The sequence below is a fragment of the Triturus cristatus genome, chromosome 7 (genome assembly GCF_964204655.1).
Source record: "Triturus cristatus chromosome 7, aTriCri1.1, whole genome shotgun sequence".
Taxonomy (NCBI): domain Eukaryota; kingdom Metazoa; phylum Chordata; class Amphibia; order Caudata; family Salamandridae; genus Triturus; species Triturus cristatus.
Genome location: NC_140590.1, coordinates 261,318,636 through 261,342,537, shown reverse-complemented (window position 1 = coordinate 261,342,537; position 23,902 = coordinate 261,318,636). Strand labels below are relative to the sequence as shown.

General features: G+C 43.4%; 1 long non-coding RNA gene across 1 annotated transcript; it reads left to right on the top strand.

Moving 5' to 3' along the window:
* Positions 1-19: 19 nt before the first annotated feature.
* LOC146809358 (uncharacterized) lies at positions 20-23,668 on the top strand. Its single transcript, XR_014965545.1, has 3 exons — positions 20-77; positions 23,313-23,443; positions 23,567-23,668. It is a non-coding gene; the product is annotated as an uncharacterized LOC146809358 (long non-coding RNA).
* Positions 23,669-23,902: the final 234 nt, after the last annotated feature.

Sequence of the window (23,902 nt, the reverse complement as noted above, 5' to 3'; positions counted from 1 at the left end):
TGGGTTTGGGGCAGGAAGTCAGGCGCCTCTTCACGTTCGGCTGGTGGCGTTGGTGTGGGGTGCTTGCCGGCTCTTCTGTAAGTACCGCACAATGGTTGCTTGTTCATTTTGCTTTCCGCTGCTGGTTTGTCGTCTCCTGCTGTTCTTCAATCCTGGGAGCGTTTGTGTGGTGCTGCTTGCGGTCTCTGCCTTGGGTGGTCCACTTTGTGTCCGTCTCCTTCAATTTTTGGATTTGGAAGAGGAGGTCTGACTACTGTTCAGTACCCGGGGTTCTGGTTGGTGCGCTGCTGGTTGGGCTTCTCTGTTTGGGACGCTCTTCTGGACTTTGCATTACTGACTTTTCTGCTGATTCCCTGTTGGGGTCTGTTCCCTGTGTTTCCTGCCCTGCGGTCCTGCACTTGCCATGGGGAAGCATGCCAGGAAGAGCAAGCATGTTGATGTTTCATCCTCGTCTTCTTCTGTTTCTTCTTCTTCCCCGTCTCCTGCGCGTTCCAGACGGCGTACGGAAGGGAGTGAGGCCAAGATTAAACGTCTCATTAAGGAGTCCTTGCTGGAAATGGGTGGCGCTCCTAAGCCCAGTAGTTCTGGTCTGGCTCCACCATCGATTTCTTCTGCTTCTGAGGAGGAGTGGTTGGGGGGTGATGAACTGAAGGGCAAGTACATTGATAAGGAGTTGTTGCCGGACTTGTTGAAGCATGCGAAGTCCAATATGGAGTTTCCTTGCGACGATGCCCCGAGCACTTCTGGGGGTTCCTTGCTTCGCCAGTTCCAGAGCACTGCTGCAGTGGATGTTCCAGTCCATCCTTATATCTGGGAGTTGCTTATCAGGGAATGGAGGGACCCTGATTGCATTATGGTTCCTCGTTTCATGGCGAAACTCTATCCTCTTCAGGATATGGCCAAAGACTTGCCTGGCTCCATTCCCATTGATTCTTTTGTGGCCAGTCTGGTGGGTCGTACTTCCTTGGATGGGGACGTAGTGGTCAGGGATCCCGTGGACAAGAAGGTGGACGCTTTCTTGCGGAAGGTCTATTCTGGTTCCCATCTAGCGCTCCGGGCTGGCATTTATGGGACTTATGTGGCTCAGTCACTTATTTCGGATATGAAGTCAGTGTATGGGTCTGTGGATGATTCTACTGACTGTTCAGGGCTTCTGGAACATATTGAGCGGCAGGTGGAGTTCCTGTCTGATGTTTTTTTCGACGTGGTGAGAGCCTCGGCCCTTTCTGGCTGGGCTTGTGTGGCGGCTTGCCGCAACTTGGTTCTGAAGGACTGGAAAACGGATTCGGCCCAGAAGTCTTCTGCCCTGCGGTTGCCCTTTCAGGGTACCATGATATTTGAGGAGGAGTTGAAGGGCAAACTGCATTGTCTTTTTAAGGAAAAGAAGCATTCTTTTTCGTTCAAGCAGTCTTCCTCTGTGGCTGTGTCTTCGAAGCCCAAATCCTTCTTCCATACTCCCTCTCACAGGCAGTTTTCTCGTGGCAGGGGGCGGTTTCAGTATGGTAAAGGTCGGGACAAGAAAGCAAAGTCTCCTCCAGCAAAGCCTCGCTCCTGACTATCTGGCGACCAACGCCGGATCCTTGGTAGGAGTTCGGCTTCTGTTCTTTCTTCCAGCCTGGATGAACTCCTGTTCCGATTTGTGGGTGCTGGACATTGTGAAGATGGGGTTCCTCATCGAGTTTTCGGTTCCTCCTCCGGACTCTGGGGTCCATCCGACTCCCTGGCCGTCTTGTCCGTCCAAGAGGTCGGAGCTGTGTCTGGGGGTCAAGGCTCTGCTGGATAAGGAGGCGGTGCAGGAGGTCCCTCCTGTGGAGAGGGGTCTGGGGCTTTATTCCATAATTTTCCCAGTCCCCAAGGTGACAGGGGGTTTCCGTCTTGTCCTGGATTTTTAAGGCCCTGAACAAATTTGTATTACATCTACCATTCAAGATGGAGACTCTCCAGCGGGTGATTCCCCTGGTTCTCCCGGGTAATTTTATGTGCACCCTGGACCTTCAGGACGCCTCTTATCATGTCCTGATTCACCCCCTGCCTCGTCGGTTCCTGAGGTTTTGTATTCAGGGGAGGCATTATCAGTTTCAGGTGCTGCCCTTCGGCCCCAAGGGTTTTCACCAAGGTAGTGGGGTAATTGGTGGCTTTGTTTCATCTTCAGGGTGTTCTGGTTTACCCTTACCTGGACGATTGGCACCTTCATGCCCTTTCCAGGGATCAGTTGTTGAAGGTTCAGGACTTGGTGTGTTCTGCATTAAGGGCCCATGGGTTTCTATTGAATCTCCCCAAGTGTCAGCTGGTGCCTTCCCAGGACTAGACGTTCATAGGGGCTCGTTTACGCACCGATCTGAATCGGGTCTTCCTGCCGGTGCCTCGGGCGGTGACCTTGTACTCTCTTGTTCGTCATTTTCTGGAGGGTCCTTCCTTTCCGCTCCGTCTCTGGTTGCGCCTTCTGGGACTGAAGGCGGCTACGGTGTTCACGGTGCCTTGGGCACATTTCCATCTGCGGCCTCTTTGGTCCTTCCTGTTGGCTCGGTGGGATCCATTGTCTCGCAATTTGTCCCTCTTGGTTCCTGTGTCTCTCTAGATCCTCCCTGCTCTGCGCTGGTGGACGGTGTCAGACAATCTCGCCAGGGGTCTTCCTCTGCAGTCCTTCCCTCCGGTTGTCCTCACAACGGATGCCAATGCGGTGAGGTGGGGGCGACTCTGGGGTTGGACTTCCTTCAGGGTCATTGGTCTCTTCTGGAGAGTCGGCGGTTGTCCAATTGGCGGGAGTTGTCGACTGTGTCCTGGGCAGTCATGGGGTTCCGGAGTCAGCTGTTGAACAGCAATGAGCTGGTTCATTCAGACAACACGGTGACGGTGGCCTACTTGAATCACCAGGGGGGTATCCGGTCCAAGTCCCTGAATGCTGTGGTGTCCCTGTTGTTTTTCTGGGCGGAGGGGCACCTCTTGTCTCTGACGGCTGACGGAGTGGACAATGGGGTAGCGGATGTCTTCAGTCAGTACTTCCCCACCTCCCAGGTGCTGGCTTTGACTCCGGTGGCCTTTCGCCTGGTGTGCGTGAGGTTTGGTCTTCCTTATCTCAACTTCTTTGCTTCCCGGCTCAATGCTCAGCTTCCCCGCTTTTGCTCCTGTGTCCCTCCGGCAGGGTCGTGGGGGGTGGATGCTCTGACCCTCCCTTGGCCGTGTCAGCTACTGTATGCCTTTCCTCCCATTGCTCTGATCCCTCGCTTTCTGTCTCGGTTGGTGATGGAGGATTGGGAGGTGGTGGTGGTGGTGCCGTTCTGGCCCCGCCAGTCGTGGTTTTCCACTCTGAAGTTGTTGGCTGTTCAGGGTACTTGGTTCTTCCCATTCCCTCCGTCTCCCTTACGGTCCACTCCGATGTTGTCCCTCCGGCGGCTTCGTCTGTCGGTCTAGAAGTTGAAAGGCCGGAGTGGAGGAGTAGGGGTATCTCTGAGCATTTAGCTTTGGTGATTCAGCAGTCCCGGAAGCCATCTTCTCTTAAATCCTATGGTCGTCACTAGGGCAAACGTTGGTGTTTGGGTCTGACGTTGTCTCCTTTGGTTTGTCCTTTGCCTGATGTTACCCAGTTTCCTTGGGAGAGGTTTGAGAAAGGTCTGTCTGTCAACACATTCCGGGCCCAGTGGGCGGCTATCCGGGCTTTCCGTTCGCCTTGGGGGAATTTGCTGGATGTTGATGACCTGGTTTCTTGTTTGTAACGCAGCTTTTCCATTTCTCATCCTGTGGTTCGGCCTTCTTTTCCTCTTTGGGACCTCTCTTTGGTGTTGAGGGCTTTGGTGGCTGCACCTTTTGAGCTTTTGGGGGAGGTTGATCTGAAGTTTGTTACTTTCAAAGTTGTTTTTTTGGTGGCTATTACTTTGGCTAGGCGCCTTGGGGAGTTGGTGGCGTTGATGGCTAGGCAGCCTTTTCTTTCCTATTCCGAGGATGGCATGGTTCTTCGTTTGCACTTGTCCTTTCTTCCCAAAGTTTCTTCCCAATTCCATCGCTCCCAGGAGCTGGTCTCGCCAGCTCTGTGTGCGGATCAGGTGGATAGAGATCTTTCCTGGTCTTTGCTAGATGTTTGCCGTGCGTTACGGATCTATGTGGACCGTACTTTTCGGCAGTCTGACTCCCTGTTTGTTTCCTTTGGGGTGGTTTCCAGGGGGTGTAGGGCTTCCACTTCCTCCATTGGTCGCTGGTTGAAACAAGTCATCATGTTGGCCTATTCCCTTTTGGGCTCCCCTCCTCCGGCTGGGGTTTCGGGGAATTCGACACGGGGTGGTGGCTTCTTGGGCGGAAGTTCATGAGGTGTCCCTTTCTGAGATTTGTAGGACAGCCACTTGGGCATCTACTAATACCTTTGTTAGGCATTACCGTATTCCGAATGTTCTGGGGGATGACGCTAACTTTGGCTTGGGGGTGCTATGGGCTGTATGCCCCTGCTTCCCCTTTCTTTTCTTTTGTGTGCTGTTTCAATAAATTGCTGGGTTTGCTATGGCTCTGTGTCCTGGTGGTTTGTTGTGTGATGATGGCCGGTTGCTGCTTGGGTATTCTCACTTGTTAGTATGAAGGGAATGAGGACTGGAGGGACCTGCGGGCAATGTCCTATTACTTACCGGTAATCTTCATTTCTCCGGGGCCCGATGTCCTCATCCCCTTCATGGCATCCCTCCCTCCCTCCCTCCTGGGCTTCCCGGCCCTCATCTGGGGCTTGGTGGTTCAGGAGGAATGCTGGGTAGAGTAAGGTTATGTACTCCCAGTAGGGGGTGGGGGAGGGGTGTACCAGCATTCCTTCTTTTCTTTTTTCTGTCGGTGAGATAAATTATCTCAATTGTTAGTATGAAGGGGACGAGGACAACAGGACCTGGAGTAATGAAGATAAGATAAGTAATAGGACATTTTTAGATCTTGCCTGTGTCCGCCATATGCAAGTGTAGTTTCGCGATTCAAGTGATAGTGCATTTTGTGACAATTTATAATTGCTTAGCTGAAGTCTTTATTTTTGGGATTTACGTGATCATGGAAAGATTGTAAACCTATAACATATTGCCCTGTTTTTTGGCAACGATTGTGTCACTAGGAGTGCCTGAGCTGCTGTATGATGTGAACCTTGTTTTCTATTGATAAGTACAAAAACATTTACAGCTAGCTGTCTCTGACATCCCATTTCTCAATAGGGCCCTGTCCATCTAGGGGAAAAAATGCGAGAAATTCTACTGGTTATAAAAAAATAGCAAAAAAACATTAGCCACCATTAGACACAAATTACCATTTCCGATTTACAATTGAAATCAACAGGAATTGTTTCCGTGGCAGTTCAATGCAAGTCCGACATAACAGCCAATTGGAGGGATCCAGATGAAACCATATAAAAGTGGTCAGCCGGAAATGTTCAACTTTTTTTGGACTGGTCCAAATATGATTCCTTGTAAGAACAATCTATCAGCAGGACAGAGGGCCTGGGTGAGGGGTGTTAGGTTTACACCCAATGATGTTATTGGCAATTGGTAAAACGGCACCTCTAAGAAATAAACGGACGAAATAATGTTTCTAACACGACTTCTTTCTAAGAGTGTAACTTTGAGAGAGAGGTGCTGTCCCACCCCAAACTACCCTCAGCCATATGTTACTGACTGCTCCACCCTCACTTCCCTCTCTCCCGTCCACACTGTCATCAAGATGGTGGACACAGTGAATGTCTTCTGCAAGTGTCTGTGCATTCACAAATGTCACATTGCAACTAATAACCTAGTGTTTGTTTATCAAACGGTATCTGATTATGTCATGGCTTGACATTCTCAGCCGGCACCCTGTGGAGTCACAATCTGTGCCATGTAAGCACATTTATTGCAGTCACATATGACACATACAGCCAGATTACCTCAAGCTCTGACCTGTGCAGCAATAGAGGGAAAATACATTTTGGTTGGAAAAAATTCAAACAAACAAGATTTGCTCCTAATTAAAACATTTCTATTAAAGCAAACATCATTCATATTGATTACATGCTACTTTGTGTTGTGTTTACATAGTGAGAAATTGAGCAAATAAGTTTGTCCTTTTTTTCAAGTAAAGCAAGATGGGAGAGGTTTAAGTGATAATTAGTTCCCTCTTTTTTTTATAATGTACGCACCAAAAATAGTGCAAAACAATTATCCATTTTCGTTTTAAAGGATTTAAATTCAGCAGCATTTTGCTGCTCAAAACCCTGTTACGCACTTAAGTACAATTGAAAAACAATGGAGGCATGCACTGTTTTTGCAATGTTTTTCCACTTCATTAGTGATACAAAGATTTTGGATTCTAGCAAAATGTTTGTTTCATTGAGTATTACATGAGAAGCAAACTAGTGCAGAATGGACTTACTTCTTGTGCAAAACGCACATACTATGGTCAATCACCTTTAATCCTGCTCTTTATCACTCCTCACTTTGTTTAAGGCACATACACCACAGATTTCCTACAGAAATTAAAATATGAATTTATTTACATGTGTTAGACCTGGCATCTTTTGGCGTGTTTCCCTTGTCTTTTTGCTCTATGACCTCCCGGTTTTGACTCTGTTTTTGCTGGTTTCGTGTCCAACGTACTTTCTTATTGGTGTTTCCATAACTGGCATATTTGATTTACTGGTAAGTCCCTAGTAAAGTGCAGTGAGAGTGTCAGGGCCTGTAAATCAAATGCTGCTAGTGGGCCTGTAGCACTGATTGTGCCACCCACACGAGCAGTCTTTCAAAGGGTTCTCAGACCTGCCACAGCAGTGTCTGCACGCAGTGTTCACTGCCTTGTCGACTTGGCAAGTGCACCCACTTGCCAAGCCCTAACCTTCCCTTTTAGTACATGTGATTCACCCCTAAGGTAGGTCCAATGTACTGGGCAGGGTGCAGTGTATGTGAAAGGTAGGACTGTACTGGTGTGTGTGACATGTCCTGATTGTGAAATACAGTATACTTCTTTTTTTCACTGTTAAAGGCTATCTGTCTTATAGGATTGAAAGGGGAATACTCAGTAACATTTTAAGAGTGTATCTTCTCATTGGGACAAGATAGAGAAATAGAGTTTAGTGTGCCTGAACTCAGAATATAGACATGCATCTTTTAGTAAAGATGATTCTTATGTTTGGTGTTTGAAAATATCACTTTTAGAAAGTAGGTATTTTCTTGCTTAGCCATCCTGTGTGCCTCTGCTGGGTTGTGGAATGATGGTCTGGCTTTGTAGTGACAGGGGCTGGGGATGTGCATTTGATGCAGATTGGGGTGTACAAAATCTCCCTACTTCCACGGATAGAGTAATTTCACAGTTACACGCACATACACTCACCATACACTAGGGCCCATTTCACTAACATACACTCAAATACTCTACCAGCATTGAACCTGTGGAAAGAAAACTCCTAAACCCCACATCTACATCGAGGTCGATAAGACCTAGCTATTGCAATTGTCATAATCTAAACAATCTATACATCAATAATCAAATAGAGTACTCAATAATTGACAAGAAATAATCACCAACATCGTATTTAAAATTATGATTCTTTATCTAAAATTAGTCAAAAGAAATTAATCAGAATAAATCATTTTCTCATAATTACCTATTCTAGCTAAATGTCAGAATGGGTCATCAGGACAAGTCTCTCAGTAGAAATCTCCCAAGTCACCGTCCTCTCAGCATCGATTCTCACCAACGCAGGTTTGGGCATCAAAATCCCGAATGCAATGAACGCAGACCCTCTCTAGTCTAGTATATTTACAATGAAACTTACAATATTAAAGAAACATTAAATGTTTCCACATCCGCCAAACCGCTGAGCAGAGCGAGCAGGAAAGGATGTAGCATCGCTACATTTGGAAAATCTCCGCTCAGGAAATCACAAAAATAAAAAGACAGAACAGGAACCAAAAATAAAAATGTATCCTTTAACAACCACATTTCCTCAGCGATGACACAATGCTCAAAGTTCTTTCTTAACAGTTCCTTTGTCCTCCAAGGCTGTCCAATACATCTGGAAACCTGCCCAGAACTGCTGCTGTCCTCACGGAAAGTTTTAACCAGGCAAGGACTGTGATCAAATGTGTTCAGCAAGGCCTTCTCATCACAAATTCTCACTCGAGGCCAGGCTGCAAACGGCGGACATGTTTGGTTAGGCCAAAATGGACCATCTTAATTAAAAGAGACAAAACAACGTTACCACAGCATAGTGATTAAACAGTGTTAACCCCACTAATACCCTTATGTGTATGTAATTATCTAGCTTTAGCAACACAGAAAAGCATTAATTCAAAAGCGTTTCGTGCTTAAAATAAACAGCACTCAGCAACGTTTATTTAATAAAACATGCACACTGTTAATAGCAACACATACGCGTTCCCACGTGTAGTTCTCTCTTGTTAATACATACATACATATTGGTAAGTAAAACACTTACACAAAACAAATAATTAGTAATTAATAATTAATAATGTTAACTTATGACAAATAGACAAACCAGAGCTTCAAAACCCTATAGATTTTCATTAGAAAATCCTGCTCCAGCAATCCCCCCTTTGGTGATTTTATCACCAAATAACCCCAAAAAAAAATTTAGTGAAAATTTAGTCCCATTTTAGGAGAAATTGGAAATGTCTTTTTCCTCCTTACACAACACTACACACCAGACACTCTTTCATCATCCCTCTTTGTTTCTAAGTAGACACTCTCCCTTAATTCTTCTAATTCAATTTCTTGTAGTTCTCTTTTCAACCTTTTATTTCTCTTTTCATTGTTTCTTTTAATTAATTTCTTTTTCCCTCCCCTGTTTTTACAACACAAACACACCAATCTCAATATCAATAAAGCAACAATTATACAAGTTAAAGGAAACAATATCTTACCTATAATAGTACTACCTATTTTTGCAATAAAACTCTTAACAGCTATCACCTTATTAGCTAATTTAGTCCAGATACTTTCAGCTTCAAGTGGTACTAATTCTTCATGCAAATCAGTAATATTTTTGATATAGACCTTCAGGTCTTTGCTTTCATCTGGAATGTAAGTGCAACAATGTTGAACTTTCAGCATTCCACAAACTCCACCCTCCTTAGCCAATAGAATATCAAGAGCAAGTCTATTTTGCATAGACATAGCACGCACGGCAATTAGTTCCGTATTCACCAAAAGAAACCCTCCAGCGGTATTTATCGATAAGCGATCCACCACTGTTGACAGTTTCCGAATCCCATTAGCATTTAAAGAAATTCCCACTGCTGGAATTAAAGCTCCAAAAATGTCACCCACAATTTCAGACCAAGTTTCCCTCTTGAAGCGCATTAGTAAATTAATATGTTCTACATCTTCTATTCTATCTATATGAAAAATCTTTGGAAAAACCAGGCCCACATAACACGTGCCATACCAATGGTCAGGCAACTTGTAATAAGCCTTGTTCCCACAAACATAATACACTCCTGGAAAAATTGTATCTTCTCCACCTCTGAAACCCCATCCTGTTGCAATAAAGTATGTATCATGACATTCACTAGTCCCAACAAAATATGTATCATATTGGGATTTCCCTCTTGTAATGCACAGCTTACCCTTCTGTGGTGCATCTAAAGCTAAAGTTGGACTAGCTCCATTTCTCAATTCTTTTCCCATCTCAATGTCCCAAATTGTCTCACTCACTTTATATTTCCCTGCCTTTTCATGCATACTCAATCTCCTTTCCTCCACCATGTTCAGGAAAGCTTTCTCCTCTTCTTCCAAACTACAAGTTAAATTATTCTTAAAAATGTAATCTAATGTTAATTCTTCTTTCTCAATAAAAATCTCACCAAAAATGTTAGCTTCTTTAGCTGGATTCAACTCTTTGTTCATTGGCAAGTGCCCAAAAATACTATCTTTGTTAGACATCTTATAATCTATTTTCCCTAACAAATAAAAAACACTACTTAATACACTACAAGAAATTCCATACGTAGCTGGTAAATGATGATAAGTAACACCCTCTGAAACGGATGCAGGTAATTGCATACAAACGTAGCAATCCCTTACTTCCATTGTTTTCACATATTCGTATAACAACATTAAAAAAACATTACTAGAAAAATCATTAATTGACCTATCTTTATGCATGTAAGTATTACTAATTCTAGTTGGAACTACTTTTTGCGAATTCTTTTCTACATTTGTCTCATTCTCAGTATGTATCTCAAATGTACCTATTGAAACTCTAAATGTAACTAATAAAGCTAAAATACCCCATAGTTGCATTAATAATCCAGTACAGCAGCAGCACATTCTACACCATCTTCTTAAGAAGGCACATCTACTTTGATTATTCTCTATGTTAGCCATTTTACTACTTTGACCTTGTCTTTTGACTTAGCCTCTACTACTCCACTACTGTAATTTCTCAAACTTTGGATTACTTCAGACAGCTGAATTTCAGACTTTCTCCTTTTCACTTTTTCCGAGTGATTTCTTCAGTTCACTCAATTTGGATATTCATCACTTTTCACTCCTCCTTCTTCAGCAACATCAAATTGTATCAGATCATCAACAACATCCTGTGCATCTGACTCTTCTCCAATGTCAGTCAGGATAACTTTTAAGATTCCAACAGATTTTTCCTTTTCCTCAACCACTTTTCTCAAGATCCCCTCCGGATTATCTCGAGTCACTGTTTCTTCTTCTCCTTCTTCAGACAGTGCCACATAAGACCATTCCGGTGATCTGTACTTTTGGTTGGGTCTTCTAATTCTCTTTATTTCCTCAGGTTCTCTTGACTCCTTTTGTTCCTTCCTTTTTACTTCGTTTTGACTCGACACTTCATTCACTTGTTCAGCTTTCAATGTATTTCCTCTTATCAATCTGTATCTCAGCCTCTTTACTCTGTTGTTAGGCCAAAAATCTCCTCTTACGACCTTTTTTGGTCTTGTTTCTGTATTATTTCTTTCTCCAATCCAAGTTCTCTTTCTCAGAACTCGACCCTCTGATTTTCCATTCTCACTTTCATCCGATTCTGTTTCAAATGCCTCTTGTTCTTCAGCAGTTTTCTTTCGCTCCACAGTCTTTTTCACCACTATTTGAGACTTCCCTACTTCTTTCCCTCCTCGGGTCTCCAACACGCAATCTTCTTGCTGTCTACTTGTCCCTTCACCTAGCTTATTAGAAGTATTCCCTACACCTCCTCGGGGGTCTTCCGCAATCTGTCCCTCTCTATCTTCTTCTGACCCTACTTCTTCAGATATAATCTCAAGTGGTTCTTCAATCTCCTCCTCCTCTGATTCAGGAGTAATTTCTGTGGAACTGCTCTTTTCTTTTCTTTTTCCTCCACTGCTTTTTGGAACTTCAGGCTCTCTTTCAGAATCTGATCTCCTTTCTGAGATTCTCAATGTTTCTCTTGAACTTGAAGCCTTTTCTGCGTCTTTTCCTGAACTTTGATTCTTTCTCACTGGTTCTGGGTCTTCATCATCACTGGAATCTGACTCTTCAAAATACTCTCGACCAGTCCCATCCTTTGGGTTTGGAACTCTCAGAGTATGACTCGCATGCACCCAGTTTTTCACACCAGCACACTTCACTGCAGTCGTCGTAGTTAGAATGACTTGTCTTGGTCTTCCCCACCTCGGAACCAAGCAATTTCTTCTTCTGTGAACTTTAATCCTCACCCAGTCTCCTGGACTCAGATCATGAGCTTGCTTCTTCTCAAGTGTAGTAGCTTCTTCTCCAATCTGGTGAAACACAGAATGAACTGCGTCAGCCAGGCCTTTACAGTAATCCAAAATCATGTCATCAGTTATTGTCATCAACTTATTGACAGGTACATATGCATGTCGCATTGCACGTCCCATTATGATTTCGTGCGGACTTAAACCAGTAGTTCTATCTGGAGTAGATCTAATAGTCATTAGCACTAGAGGCAAGACATCCGGCCATTTCATGCCAGTGGCTAAGCACATCTTACCAATCCTGTTCTTGATTGTGCCATTTATCTGCTCAACCACACCAGAAGCCTCTGGTCTGTATGCACAATGTAGCTTCTGCTGTATGCTTAATGCTTCACAAATCAAACTCATGAGTTCATTATAGAAGTGTCTACCTCTATCAGACTCAATCGTTACCGGAAATCCGTACCTAGGAATCAACTCTCTTAACAGTAACTTTGCCACTGTTACTCCATCATTTCTCCTAGTCGGATAGGCCTCAACCCATCTTGAAAACAAACAGACTACCACTAGTACATATCTCAGTCTGTTCACTTGGGGCATTTCAATGAAATCAATCTGCATTCTTGTAAAAGGACCTCCTTCTCTGCCTATTGTTCCCAGACTCACCACTGTCTTCTTCCCAGTGTTAAATTGCTGGCAAATCAAACATCTTTGACAGATACTTTCTGCAATTGTCCTGAACTTTGCATTGTACCAGGTTTGCTTAAAAGACCTAATCATTGAATCCCTTCCCAAATGTCCCTGGCCATGATACATCCTTGCCATTGCTGACAGCATGGAATTCGGCATTACTGGTCTGCCATCTCTATAGACCCAAACATGGTCTGTCTCTCTCGGGGCACAACCTGCCTTAATCCAATCTTTCTTTTCTTCCTCCTCTGCCTCAACCTGCAACTGTTTCACTTCATCCCATGTCTCTAAGACATTAGTAAACATCACAGAACAAAAAGACATTTCACCTTCTCGTTCCCGATTAATGGACTGGTTATTTTTGTCACAATACTGAGCAATGTCATTTGCATAACGGTTGCCCACTGTCACAAAATCATCTCCTTGTCCATGAGCAGCACATTTTACAACTGCTAATTCTTTAGGCAGCTGTATCGCCTCAAGTAATTTCCCAATCACTTCAGCATTCTTTATTGGAGTCCCACTCGATGTCAAGAAACCTCTTTGTAGCCAAAGTTGGCCAAAATCATGCACAACTCCAAATCCATACTGACTATCAGTCATCACAGTCGTTCTCAAATCTTTCCCAATTTCACAAGCTTTTGTCAATGCAACTAATTCAGCAACTTGCGCAGATTTCACTCCTTTCAATGATGATGCTTCCATTACTTCTGAAACCTTACACACTGCATATGCTGCACATAGCACACCTTCATCATTCCTCAGGCATGATCCATCCACAAACAACACATGATCACTCTCATGCAAGGGAAGATCCCTTATGTCTGGTCTCGGTTTTGTACAGTAATCAAGCACATCCAAACAATTGTGATCATCTTCTGTTTTCACACCCACATTTTCAATATCCGGCAACAATGTCGCTGGATTCACATTCACACATCTCTCAAGAGTCACATTTGATGCTCCCAGAATGACTTTCTCATATTTAGTCAACCGACTATGTGACATGTACTGAGTTCTGCTTCTCGTCAAAAGAATTGCCACATTATGAGGTACGAATACCCTTACAGGATATCCCATTATGATTCCCTCACTCTGTTCTAGGCTTCTGCATGTTGCAGCCACAGATTTCAGACAACCTGGTAAACCCACAGCTACAGGGTCAAGTGTCGATGAGAAGTACGCAATAGGCCTTCTCAGTAATCCATGCTTCTGAATTAACACTGAAAGTGCACATCCATTTCTCTCACTGCAGTACAATTCAAATTCTTTTTCATAATCTGGCATACCCAAAGCAGGGGCTTCACACATTCTGCTTTTTAACTCTTCAAATGCTTCCATTTGTTCCCTATCTAGTTCCAATGGGTCTGTCATCTCACTTTTAGTCAGCTTAATCAGTGGCTTTGCTATCAGCGAAAAATTAATTATCCACTGACGACAATAACCCACCATTCCCAGGAACATTCTCACTTCCCTCTGGGTCTTTGGGGCCTTCTTTTCCCTGATAATTTTGATCCTGTCATCAGTCACTTTTCTCAGACCTTTCTCAATATTATGTCCAAGATAATGCACCTCTTTCTGGCAGAATTGCAATTTGGCTGGAGATACTTTTAACCCTCCATCTGCCAGATGATTCAGTAAAGCTATAGTATCTACTTCACAAGCTTCACGTGTCTTTGATGCCACAAGTAGGTCATCAATATACTGCACTAATACTGAACTTTCAGGCATGATCAAACTCTCCAATGACTTTTTCAATAACTGATTGAATATTGAAGGACTCTCCGTATACCCCTGTGGGATACGACACCATGCTAAAATACGCTGGCCAAATCTAAATGCAAAAATCGTCTGGCTGTCATGATGCAATGGAATTGAAAAGAAAGCATGACACAAATCAATCACTGTATACCACTCAGCATCATGTGGAATCTGATACAAAATCACTGATGGATTTGGCACAATAGGACAACATGCCACCACAATTTGATTAACTTTTCTCAAATCCTGTACAATCCTGAACTTCCCATTAGGCTTCTTTAGCCCCATTATCGGTGAATTACACGGACTACTCAGTAGTTCTCTCAGAACTCCCTGCTGAATCATTTTCTCAATTATAGGAGTTATTCCCTCAATTATTTCTGGTGTCATTTTGTACTGAGGAATGTTAGGATAAGTAATTCCCTCTTTCACTGAAATTTTCACAGGATCTACATTATTCATCAATCCCACATCCTCTCCAGTAAAATCCCAAACTGTCCTTTTCACTGTGTCTCTCAACTCTTGAGGCAAATCCTCCGGATCAAACACAGCATATGCACCAATTAACTCACTCTCTCTATTTTCTAGAGTCATTCGGTACAAAACATCCTCATCTGGTGTTTCAAAAGCTATTCCATCTGGTGTACAAAAAATTGTACAGTTCATTTTACATAACAAATCCCTACCTAACAGGTTCACTGGACTTGTGTCACAGACGATAAATCTGTGCATGTCTGAGAATTTCCCTATTTGTACTCTTACTGGTTCAGTAAGACGTGTTCTGATTTGTGTATTGGCTACACCAACTACTTGGATTGCTTCATCCGAGAGAGGAAGATTTCTAATATCTGTTGACCTGACAGTTGATCTTGTCGCACCTGTGTCTACTAAAAAAGTAACACCTTCATTTATTTTTCCATCCACAAATGGTCCTGTCTGGTCTATTTCTAGAGTTGCACCAAGTATGCACTCTTCCTCCTCTCTTCGGCACCGTCAATAATCACCCTCAGACTCACTCCCTTCATTCTTTAACAAGTACTGTTGTACCTGGTTAGAACGCCTTGGTTTGTTTACCTGCTCATCATTGTAGAATCCCGAATCCGGATTATACTTTTGTGCTCCTCTATTCTGCGGCAAGGGCGGTTTTGGCTCTTGACTCTGCTGTCTCACAACTTTCTGCTGTTGCTGCTGTTGAATATTCCCCTCGTTCTGCACCTGTTGATTTAAGGATTTTCCCTCATTATTCACTAATGGTGGATTGGTACATTCAGATCTCCAATGTCCCAGTTGGCCACAGTTGTGACATGGGAACTTCTTTTTAGCTTCCTCAAGATTCCCCTTTCCTTTCCCTGCATACCTAGGTCTATTCCCTGCATTATTTCCTGCACTATTCGCCTGTTCCACCAACTGTGCTTCCTGTCTTTCCGCAACTTTCACTTGTGCCCACATTGCTTTCTCTTTCAGCTTTCTCTGTTTTGCTTCAATCTCATCACTGAAGTATTTTGCATGTCTCAGAATCTCATCTATTTTCTTACTCTGCCAATCCACAGTATGCTCACGAATTCTTTCACTAATCTCAGGTCTCAGGCCATATACAAATCTGTATACAAAATGACTCAAATCCTTGTCACCCAGGTGTTCATCTCCACTGAATTGCTTAAATGCCAGTATCAGCCTCTCGTAAAAAGCATGAACTGATTCTTTTGCTTCCTGATGTGTTCGATCTATTTTAACCCAGTCTGTTTCTTTTGGAGGTACTTTATTTTTCAGGTATACAATCACCTGCTCATACTTTCTCATTACTTCTGGATCTGGTGCTCCTGTTCTTTGATCCCTTGGATATTCCTCAGTAGGCCAACTCACAACTATTTTACACTCAGCCCACAAGTCTGCTGGAACAATTATATCAAACAGACTATTCAGGTCAATCCACAGCACTTTTGACAATTTCACAAACCTGTCTACCTGCCTATACCACTCGACGGGCTTTTCTCTCAATCGAGGGAAATCATTCGTAAATGATAAAATATCCTGTCTGGTCCATGGAACATGTACATATCCTCCTCCAGGTATTTCTCTCATAGGATAAGTATCCACTGGTTTTTCCTTTTCTCTCACAGGAAATGCTGAATAAGTCCTATCCCCTGATCCTTCTCTCTTTTTGTACCATCTATCCTTCCACTTCTCAACATCACCCCATTTCCGCAATAAAGCAATCATCTCTTTAATCTGTCCTGTTCTACCAGTACCATTCCAATTTTCAATATCCTTGTCTGTGAAATCCATCCTGTAAGACTTCTGCAAAACTTTCACTTTATCAATGTCAACTCCATAGTCATTTGCTATTGCTCTTAATCTGTCATGTGTATTTCTCGCTCTCCAGGTGATGTTCTTACACATAAACAATAATTCACCATCATGATGATTTTTTAGAATTTCTGTTGGAACTGTCCCTGCAACAAGGTCTTCTAATTCTACACGTAACCTAGCAACATCAATTGCTTGTGAATCTTTATCCTTCTTTTGAAGAACTTTCATCCATTCATTCAAATCTTCAGCTGTTATTTCAGTAGATTTTCTCACTGGAACCACTTTCTTCTGCGGTTCTAAAATTGGCATCCCTGAACAACTAGCTTCACCAGCATCCAGTCCTGAATTAGACTCCTCTAATCCTTCATTACATGTGTCATGTCTGAATTTTCCTGCCCTTTTCCCTGAATCTCCTGAAGGACCAGCCAAACTTGTCAATCTATTCCCAACATATGGAATAACCAAACCATTCTCACCCGTCCTCTGCTTATCAAAAACAGGCATAACCGGACCTATGGTTACGGGTACCGTAACAGCGTCTAGATTTTTTGTCAGTTTTTTGATCTTTTCAGTCAACTCCGATGTAGTTCTAGCTAATTCTCTCGTATTTTCACCACTGCTTCTATTCTCTCTCTCCCTGAAAGGATTACCACTTCTTAACTCAGGTGTCACCTTTTCTGTCTCAATGATACGCACTGTATCTCTTATCGGAGAAACAACTGGTGTACTCTCTTCTGGTTCCGGTCTATATGGAGGTGGTCTTTTGTAAATCATGTGTTTTAAAACCTCATCCTCATATTCATTAACTCCATATCTTCTCACTTCTGCATCAGGAACTCTTTCTGCTCCCTCTTCAACTGTTCTCACAGGATATAATCCCTCTGACATACTAGCATCTCGCCATTCGATCATGATGAGTTTCACGACCATGTCTCCTCCCGAACATATACCTATAGTTGCCTCCAGACCTCTGTTTCTCTCGCTCATGTACTTCCTCTTCCCATTCCACTAAAGCCTCGAACTGTGTCGGCCTTGGTCTTGGGTCAAGACATAACATCTTTTCCCGTAAATTTTTCAACACGGCCAGATTAAATGAACCATGTTCTGGAAATGCTAAAACTCCATCTTCTTTAGTATACCTAACCCAATTCTCCAACCATATACAGGTATGATACCCATATCTCGCAGCCATGAAGGATGCAGGCGTTTTCGATGGAGGTAACAATTCACCCTCTCTCGTTTTAACATCTTTATCCTTGTCGAACCAATTTTTAATCTTTCTGAACAAAGATTTTTTTTTTTCTCCTCTTGGTAATACATTTTAACGCTTACCAAAACTTTCTAATCCCTTCCGTAATACAACTGCACAATATGATTTTTCAACCAATAACAGCGCGACTCACACTAACGCACCAATCCTGGAACGTTACGTCACTAGAATAGCTCCACCAATCCTTGCGCGGCTCACACCAACGCACCAATCTCAGCGCGAGCACTATCCTGATCTAATATCCAATCAGAGCGCGGTCTGTTTGACGTCAGCAGTCGCTGCAGTCGCTTCTGTCTCCTGTCTCTTGTCACTCGTCTACCCCTCCTTTACAAAATTTCTCAGTAGACTCCGTGTCAAATTTCTACAAAATCTATTAGTTACAACATATAAACATCTCCATTGTCTGCTTCGCTAACCACAGAATAGTAAAGAAAATCTATTTCACAAGAATCAACGAAATTCTTTCATACATTCCTTAACTGTTTCCTCTAGGACTTGTCCAAAGAGTCTTACAATCAACTAAATATACGAACATTCACGCACATTCATACAAGAAAATATAGTACATACACACAGAATCCTGCTTTTCCCGAGAACAGCGAACAATCTGCTCCACTACAGAATTATAACACACATCAACCAAGCAGCTTACTTCTACCCAGTTTCTCAAACAAGCTCAGAGAATACCTATTACTTCTCCCGCGATAAGCTTTAACGGCGAACCTTACGGATCCCTGGGACTTAAAACCAGAGTTTCACAGATAACCTTCACTACCATACGCACTCCTTATATACCAGAAATATCTCTAATAGTAACATATAACAATGTCACTGATTCCGAATCCAGACAATGTGACTTTCCTGCATACGTACAGGACCAACAATCCCGTCTTTCCCGAGAGCAGCATATACTTCCCTCTGCCCTACTACGGAACTGCTACTAGCTCCCAAGTTCCAGAAGCACTACATATAACTCAACATGACGACTCCAACATATAGTATTAGTACATATACCAACATCACCAATAATCAATAAGCTAATGTACAAGCAATCTAATCAGATCAAGACAATCATCAATAACCATCATCACTCTGCTACCAGACAGCAACTGAGGGAAGTTAAGGTGTGTTCTGCCATTCCCGGATGTGTCTTGGCTGGGCTGAATAGACCTTAGCCGCATTTAGAGTAGTGAGAAGAGATTTCCTGGCACCTGAATGGGCCTGGTCTGCCTTGGACAATGCTGTCTCAACCTCCTGCTGGGAAGCTGGGCCAGAGAGGACCAAACAGGCTTGGACTAAGCACAGACACTCTGTGTCCCAGAGAACAAAGAGAAATGCAGTATAAATATTGGGGCCCAGACCCCAGAACTTTATAAGTCGTTTGGATCAAGGAACCTGCCAAGAAGAAGAGCTGTAAGAACTGCCAGGAGGAGTACTGCCCCTTTGCTGTGTTGTTGCTTTGCTGGGTTGGCCTGCAGTTGCTGCTTCTGCTTTGGGCAGTGAAAGGACTAGACTGAAATTTCTTTACTTGTTGCTGAGTATCTTCAAGGGCTTGAAATAGAACTTGCCTCCTGTTCACAAAGTCTCAGGGATAGTAAAGACTTCACCTACCTCTGTTTACTGCCTCTGGAACCGTGGTTTTCAGTTGCCTCAGAGGGGGAAAGCAACCGACACTGTCACCGACACCACTACGGACTCCATATCCTGAAGGCACCGCAGAGGTCACCACCACCCTTCGCACCGCAACCTGGTCTCACCGATGACCACCACCGCCACTGAGCCACTGCTTGCACCGCGACCTGTGGGCACCGCACCACCTCGCTTCACACCACCGCCCTGGTCTCACTGACAACGTTGCTGCCCGCTGACCGTGACACTCATGACCACACAGTGGTTTGGGGGCACTGCTCGTAAGTTACACGGTGCACTGCCCCATCCCACACCGCAGTCTGGGCCGACCGACACAGGAACCCATCAACCCGCACTGTTGCTTGCACCGTAACTTATCAGCACCGCCACGAGCACCGCCTCACTCCACACCGCAGCCCTGGTCTCACCAATGCCACTGGATGACCATCACCAAGCCTCTAGCTGCATGGGACTTGAAGGCACCGCACGCCATACAGATACACTTCACATCACAACAGCGACAGTTGCCACGACCGTTCCTCTCCAACGAGGTCAGCCAGAACCAAAGGTATGAGTCTGCTGACACTAACGCTGGTCCGCACTGACACGGTCGGCCGCAACTATCGGATTCTGTTGTTTTCAGCACCGCTGTAGCACCAGACGGAGCTACCGACTTCAAGGAACTGCATTTTTAGTCATACTTGCAAAGTGCCTATTTTTGATTACTGTATGTTGGTCTTTTATGGTTTTGGTCTTGTTTGAACAGATAAATATTGGTGATTTTTCTAAAACTGGTGTGGTGTCCATTTGCAGTGTTTTCACTGTATTACTGTTGGCTATGTTCAAATGCTTTACACACACAGCCTCTGAGATAAGCCTGACTTCTCGTGCCAAGCTACCAAGGGGGTCAGCAGGGGTTATTTCAGTAGTGTATCCCCTTTATCTTGACTAGAAGGAAGGGTTCCTGATTGGACAAAGGTGCAAACCATTGCCAACTAGAGACCCCCATTTCTAACACTGGTTGTCTGCCGTAAGGGTAGGGCTTACATTTGCACTTGACCTACAGTGATTGGTGTGCACTACTACCATATCGCAGACCACTAGGTACTACATACTGTTTTGCTTGATCTATTTTTGTGATCCTGTCGTTTTGGAACTTGAACTTCCTACTGCATCATGCCTGGTACAGCAGAATCATCAATTGCATCCATAGAAGGGGCCTTTGAGGAGGAAAGGTTGGAAATCTACAAGGAATTGAAGGCTATTTGTAAAAACCTAAAGGTCCAAGTCAGAGGCCTCAAAAGGAAGAAGGAGCTACAAAAGGCGTTGAGGGCCTGGGTAGCAGCCAGACATGCCAGTGGGCAGTCTGGAGATCTTAGTGTGGAGGCAAAGGAGTTTATTCCTAGGGTAGATGCGCTTTTGGGAGCAGGGGGTCCCTCCAGGCCAGGCAGCAGTGGTTTGTTACATAACACTTGCCTTTCCCCCCAGAAGACCTATTGTCTCAGGAATTGGGGGACCCACAGAACGAATAGCCGAATATGTAGTTCTTTTTCTTGGTCCTTTGGTGCAAAATCTCCACTTGTATGTAAGGGACACAAAGCATATACTTAGTATCCTGGCAGATTTCTCATTGGAACAGGGAATTACTCTAGCCACTCTAGATGTCGTGTCGCTCTACACAAGCATTAAACCAGATTTGGGTTTTAAGGCGGTTCAGCATCTTTTACATAGGAGATCTGCAACGCATTGGCAGCACACTTACATGTTGCTGGCCATGATGGCTCTGATTCTTGATAATAATGTGTTCTTATTTGACAGACAGTGGTACCGGCAAAAAAGAGGTGTCGCCATGGGTTCTAAATTTTCACCTAGTTTTGCTAACCTCTTTATAGGGCGCTTGGAGGAAGAATGGATCTCGGGCCACAAAGGCAGTCACTTCAATGATTCAATAATTTTTTGGGGTCGCTACATCGACGACTGCCTTGTTATCTGGTCAGGCACACATGAAAAACTGGAACAATTTTGTACTTACTTCAATACCAATACTTATGACATAAAATTCACGCACCAGGGCAGTGAGTCCAGCATCACCTTCTTGGATATTGAGCCTTACATTAGCAACAACACCCTACATACACGCCTCTTTCGAAAAGACACGGCTTGCAATGCAATTCTACATGCTAACAGTGCTCACCCCTCCCACCAGATCTCCGCCATCCCTTTCATTGAATTCACTAGGGCCAGAAGAAACTGCAGCAATGAAGAAAAGTTTGAAAAATGTTTATCAGCCATGAAATCCAGGTTTAAACACAGATGTTACACACACATAAACCTTGTAAAAGTTGAGAGGAGAATCAAGGAACATACGACGCGAGGAAACTCTCCGCGACAGGGTGCAAAACACAGAACAAGCTGAGACAGTGAGACTGATTACAGACTTTAATGACTACAATGATGCATTATCCAAGTGTCTCAACAGACACTGGAAACTTCTCACAAGTGATGCTTCCCTAGCCAAGCATATTAATAAACAGCCACAAATCACATACAGAAGGGGAAGAACACTTAGGACCAGGCTTAGTCCTAGTTATCCTAAATCCCAGAACAAGGATACTTGGCTTGCACCACACACTTTGGGTTTCCATAAATGTGGTTCATGTGGTGTCTGTAGATGGGTATCCAGCCACAGGAGACCTTTCTCTGGTCCCAACAAAACATATGATATCAGATGGAACATAAATTGCAACACAAAATTTGCAGTCTATATAGTGGAGTGCACCTGCGGATGTAAATATGTAGGTAGTACCATTAGGCCCCTGAAAGAAAGGATTGGGGAGCATAACCGAGCTGTAAAACAATAGGATCCCAGATACCCAATGGCATTACATGTGTGCGTATGCCCTTCTCAAGGTCCACACAAACATTTTGTCTTCTATGGAATTGATTTGACGGAGCCAAGCCCTAGGGGTGGGAACCGGGAACTAAGACATAGACGGTCCGAAGCTATTTGGATAATGCGCCTGAAAACATTTGAACTAGGTCTCAACAGTGATTGAGAGATGCCTTATTTCCTGGGCAATTGAAAGATTTACAGTGTCTACATCGATCACATAAAAACACTGTTCTAAGGCCCAAATCTCTCTCTACCACATAGTTTTTGCATTAACAACTCACCGGGACCTGGTAATTATATCAACAAAACCACACAGTCCAGGTTTTCTGTTCTAAGAAATGTACAATTATGATTTCAAATGTCAAGTGTCCCAAAAACTTTTTAGTATATTCCCGAAACCGCCAACATTTGTTAAATATCCTGTACCCACTCTTGACAATCTTCACACTGTCTATTTCAAAAACATATTTTTATGTAATATGTGTTATGTGTTCATAAAATGGTGCTTGGCTATATGTGCTTCATTACAAGTTTCTGAGGCAAAGAGAACTTAAGTACCTTATGGTTGCACTGCCGCCTTTGACTTGTGATCTGATGAGCATGCGATGTTTCTACCACAGGATCAGTGACCCCTTTTTTGCTTTGTTTAATTTGTTGATTGTGTTCTGTTCAACAGCAACTGTAACACAGTTAACCTCCTTGCACCACATACATTGTGAATTTCCAATGTTTTATAATCTACTTATTTGTGTCCATATTTAATTAGCAAATATACGCTGAACTTACAACAAATGTCCCCATATTGCTCAAATATCTATCAATACAAATTTACATTCTGTATATATTCAATCTCACTGTTTTTATGACCATGGACTCACAAAGTAAGAGTCAAAATAATGTAGATTAAGCATTATGTGTAAATTATATGTCTTTTTTTACTTTCGTGTTCTTCACAGCTTCCTTTTCCTAATTTTTCCTTCAATCCTCTGTCTACATCTCTACTTAGACACACTAGTTCAGCATATATATGCTCGCAATGTAAGTGCACTGCATACATCATCACGTATTACACTACGCTTTGAACGTGATATTTCTCTGGCTACTTTCCCAGGAACGAGAGTTTGACACTCTAGTCTTTGCTCTTCCATTGGCGATATATCTCGCTTCCGGATCATGTTCAAACTGCATCTGGTTGAAACGGGATCCCAGACACACGAGGGGAATCTGGCGCACTCGCTGCAGGTGAGAACTGATAGGGGACTAGCTTCACGTTAATAACTTTATCTATTGGTTAACTTGACAGATCACTACCTCTGGAACTGCAAGTAACTTGGGTTTTTATCTTTTTTGTTTACTTTGTCTTAGACATACTGACAACTTATTGTGCCTTATTTTTACCTGATTGAGGTTTCAAAGTGCCGGACTTGGCCATCAGCTCAGAATTGGCAGTCGATATCAGGATTTTAGGTGAGAAATTATTGGTGAGCAAGGGGGAGTAGTAATCTCACATATATTTGGCCTTGGTATATAATTAGGAATAATATGGATACTTTGGTACTTTTGTGAAATGGGTAGTGTGTCTCGTAGCTAAATTGATGTGTGAACTTGGAAGACAATGATTTCTCATGTGAGCTGTTACTTTACAGACTCACACGATACAATGATAGAGAACCATATTCATACTGGCATCGCAGAATAAAC